The 4,419-nt window shown below is 51.0% G+C and overlaps 1 pseudogene; it reads right to left on the bottom strand.

The window, feature by feature from the left end:
• Positions 1–530: 530 nt before the first annotated feature.
• LOC138684091 (uncharacterized) lies at positions 531–1,955 on the bottom strand (annotated as a pseudogene).
• Between the last annotated feature and the right edge of the window lie 2,464 nt (positions 1,956–4,419).

Here is a 4,419-nt window from a genome sequence, read left to right as displayed (position 1 = left end):
TCCTTCTCTTGCTCCTAGAGGCACTGGGTAGGGTTTAACATTTGTCAGTTTGGAAGGGGGAAGGGTAGGTGCTGCTTGCAATAGACGCACCTCCATGCTAGATATTTTGGCTAACTGTCTAATCTGAGGGACACCAAAAGACCATGAGTTTCCCTGGGTGTCACGCCACTGTCTACCCTTCAAACCATCTATACCTAAAAGGTTCATCTGGAAAGAACCTACAGCCACCATGGTATTAAGAGGATTTTCCTCCCCTGGCAACCATAGTGTTGCCGGAGTCATGGACACTGATTGTGTTTTTCCAAAGGCATTTAAGACAATCAGATTTTTAGATGGGGCCGAAATCCCACATCGTTCTGCCTCAGTCCGCCTTAGTGCGGTAATTTGTGCCCCAGTATCAATTAAAAAGGTCACTGGTCTTTTCTTTGGTCCTACAAAGATAGTAATCAGTAAATCTCCTTTTGCATTGCAGGTGAGTTGTTTAAACATCCACCCTCCGCCTCCCCCCTCACCTTCAGGGGGCAGAGGATCTAGTTTCCCGCCACCTTCTCCTCCTTAGTTGGCTCATCCTCAAGGTTTATCGAGGGTGGGGCACTAGGGTTTGGTTTGGAAACGGCCTTTCGCCCTGACCAATTCTGCACAAGCTCTTCCAATCTTTGGTTCGAGAGCCTATCCATCAAGTCCCGGGGAATGCCTTTCTGAAGCCCTAGCTGCCACAGTCCCTGTCGACTTAGGGATTTCTCTCTTCCAGAGGCTAATTGCCGCCCACTAAGTTGCCATACGATCGTGTTTCCAGTTCTTTGAGATGATCCACTAACAGGGCTGAATTTTCTCCCAAAGTCAATCAACTCCTGAGCTACCTCTCCCCATGTCCACACTTTTCTCCCTGGCCGCCGATGGTCAGGGGACATTCTCCCCTCCAGAGTGGACATAATCCTTTCTCCGTTGGGGGTGTTGAGAATTGTCCCTCGTAGTTGGATCCCTATTGGTCTCGGAGAGTCGGGGAGTCCCCGTATTAGAATACTCATCCTCTCTGGGTCCACAGGCAGCAGCTTCGGGGAGCCCTGATCAGGCTTGAGCTCCCGGTCATACATCGTCTGGATACATGCCGCCTTTTGCACACTTTCCACTAGCTGATCCACTGTACTGGTTATGGCAAGGGGATCTCCCCTTTCCATGGGGTTTAACCCTCCAGCCCAGTACGCAGCTCTCTGAGTCAATGACCATGGGGCCCGGTAATCGCCAGTTGTTAGAAACACACCTGGACCCCAATATCCTTCTGCTTCTTTCTCTGACAACAAGATTCCATCTCCTCCTGACAAAGACACTCTCCACACATACTCCGTCTCAGATTCCTTTGCCATCCTTGAAAAATCTTTTCTCAATTTTGTTAACTCAGTTGCTGTATATGGGGCTTCTTTAGTGATAACCTGAGGACAGTCATCACTACTGTCCTCATACACATACTCTGTTTTAATCACCGGACACACGTGGGGGGGGCTCTCTATGGTCTCTTTTGCCCTTTGCAAATCCCCCTGAGGACAGATTTGCTGTGTCCTTTTCTCCACAGGCGGCGTCTCTACCTCCGCCTCTATATTCACCTCTCTCGAAAGTTGCCTTTTCAATTCTTTCGTTAAAGCCTTAACAAGGTTCCTTTCCCCCTCTAACAACTGTTTGCTTTCTTGCAATTGTTCTTGCAGGCTCCCGATCATAACACTTCGACCAGACTTTTGCTTCCTCTCTTCCATTGCGGCTGCCAGACTCGCTCCTAGCACCGCACAAATTATTGCTTTTCCTTTCCCCTTTTTAACCTTAGCTTTCTCCTGCAAGACTCTTATCTTATCCACCACACTCTGTGGTTGAAACCAGTGGTTTCTCGCCTAGTATTGTCCCTGGACTGAGGGGCAAGATCGGTAGTCCTCCAGAATCACAAACACCAACAATTTCCCGAGCATCCATTTTCTCTAACACAAATCAGGCGGTCTGCGTTCTGAGAGGGTCTCCCTCTCAGAAGGACACACTATCCAGTTACAGATCAACACAACTAGAAGGGGGTAACGTCTTGAGAGGGTCTCACAATAGTTCCTAATTCCCCCCTTCTCACTCTCAAGAGCACAAACTTCAAAGCCACACACTAACTTAAAGGAGGGGGGTTACATCCTGAGAGGGCCACACATGAGTATCCAAGTTCCCCCTATTCGCTCTCAGGAGCCAGACTGCACATCAACACAGAAGTTCCACGACAAATTAGTACAGCACTCTCATCTCTGGGGATCCTGTCCGTGACGCCAATTAAAATGTCCCGATCCAATATCGGGGAGGGTTGTTAAATGATCCTGAGAGCGAAATGAAGACACAAACTAGGTCAGATGCTGTACAACCTTACAACTTTTATTTCCTACAATAACCAATAGCTGCGATAGAACGGAGTGAGGAAGGAGAAAAAGAGGCAGACCTAAGCAAGCGAACGGAAGAGAGGTAGCAAGACTAGTTAGCACCACCACGAAGCCAGCAACGTCCCGCTGAGTCGGTTCCGATGCCGGTGATGGAGGGTTGGGTTCCTCTGCTGCCAGTCAGGTGTCTCTCCTTGAGAGCCAGGTGTCACAGTCCTTCTTATGTTTTCCATGTTCGGGTCTTCCATTTTTGAGAGGGGAGCACGCAGTTCTCTTATTGTCCCAGTCCCCACAATTTTTTGGAAAAGTCCACCCATATCCACAGAGCTCATTACCCTATTGGGCAAGCACAGCTCGGCAGGCGCAGGTGTGGTGGTTTCTTCGGGGATGTCTTGTGCGTACTCCCCTACAACAGCAGGATATTGGGGCAGCAGCACCTTGATTCAGTAATTCAGCACAGTCCCTCACATAGGGTTAGGATTAGGGTGTCGGCTTAGGGTGTCAGGTTAGGGTTAGGGTGTCGGGCTAGGGTGTCGGGTGTCGGGTTAGGGTGTCGGGTTAGGGTGTTGGGTTGGGTTAGGGTGTCGGGTTAGGGTTAGGGTGTCGGGTGTCAGGTTAGGGTTAGGGGTTAGGGTGTCGGGTGTCGGGTGTTGGGTGTCGGGTTAGGGTTAGGGTGTCGGGTGTCGGGTTAGGGTTAGGGGTTAGGGTGTCAGGTGACGGGTGTTGGGTGTCGGGTTAGGGTGTCGGGTTAGGGTGTCGCATTAGGGGTTAGGGTGTCGGGTTAGGGTTAGGAGTTAGGGTTAGCGGTTAGGGTTAGGGTTAGGGTGTCAGGTTAGGGTTACGGTTAGGGTTAGGGTAAGGGTTAGGGTGTCGGGTTAGGCTTAGGCTTAGGGTTAGGGTTAGGGTTAGGGGTGTTGGGTTAGGGTTAGGGTGTCGGTTTAGGGTTAGGGGTTACGGTGTCGGGTGTCAGGTTAGGGTTAGGGGTTAGGGTGTCGGGTGTCGGGTGTTGGGTGTCGGGTTAGGGTTAGGGTGTCGGGTGTCAGGTTAGGGTTAGGGGTTAGGGTGTCGGGTGTCGGGTGTTGGGTGTCGGGTTAGGGTGTCGGGTTAGAGTGTCGCATTAGGGGTTAGGGTGTTGGGTTAGGGTTAGGAGTTAGGGTTAGCTGTTAGGGTTAGGGTTAGGGTGTCAGGTTAGGGTTACGGTTAGGGTTAGGGTAAGGGTTAGGGTGTCGGGTTAGGTTTAGGCTTAGGGTTAGGGTTAGGGTTAGGGGTGTCGGGTTAGGGTTAGGGTGTCGGTTTAGGGTTAGGGGTAAGGGTTAGGGTGTCAGGTTAGGGTTAGGGGTAGGGGTGTCGGGTTAAGGTTAGGGTGTCAGGTTAGGGTTAGGGGTTAGGGTTATGGTTAGGGTTAGGGTTAGGGTTAGGGGTTAGGGTTAGGGTTAGGGTTAGGGTTAGGGTTAGGGTTAGGGCCGGGTTAGGGTTAGGGTTAGGGTTAGGGTTAGGGTTAGGGGTTAGGGTTAGGGTTAGGGTTAGGGTTAGGGTTAGGGCCGGGTTAGGGTTAGGGTTAGGGTTAGGGTTAGGGCCATTAGGGTTAGGGTTAGGGTTAGGGTTAGGGTTAGGGTTAGGGTTAGGGGTTAGGGTTAGGGTTAGGGTTAGGGTTAGGGTTAGGGGTTAGGGTTAGGGTTAGGGTTAGGGTTAGGGCCATTAGGGTTAGGGTTAGGGTTAGGGTTAGGGTTAGGGTTAGGGCCATTAGGGTTAGGGTTAGGGTTAGGGTTAGGGTTAGGGTTAGGGGTTAGGGCTAGGGTTAGGGTTAGGGTTAGGGTTAGGGTTAGGGTTAGGGGTTAGGGTTAGGGTTAGGGTTAGGGTTCGGGTTAGGGGTTAGGGTTAGGGTTAGGGTTAGGGTTAGGGTTAGGGGTTAGGGTTAGGGTTAGGGTTAGGGTTAGGGTTAGGGTTGGGTTAGGGTTAGGGTTAGGGTTAGGGGTTAGGGTTAGGGTTAGGGTTAGGGTTAGGGGTTAGGGTTAGGGTTAGGGTT

This window comes from Haliaeetus albicilla, unplaced genomic scaffold (genome assembly GCF_947461875.1).
Source record: "Haliaeetus albicilla unplaced genomic scaffold, bHalAlb1.1 scaffold_34, whole genome shotgun sequence".
Classification (NCBI taxonomy): Eukaryota; Metazoa; Chordata; class Aves; order Accipitriformes; family Accipitridae; genus Haliaeetus; species Haliaeetus albicilla.
Note: the sequence above shows the minus strand (reverse complement) of the source record. Positions and strands in the feature narration are given on the sequence as shown.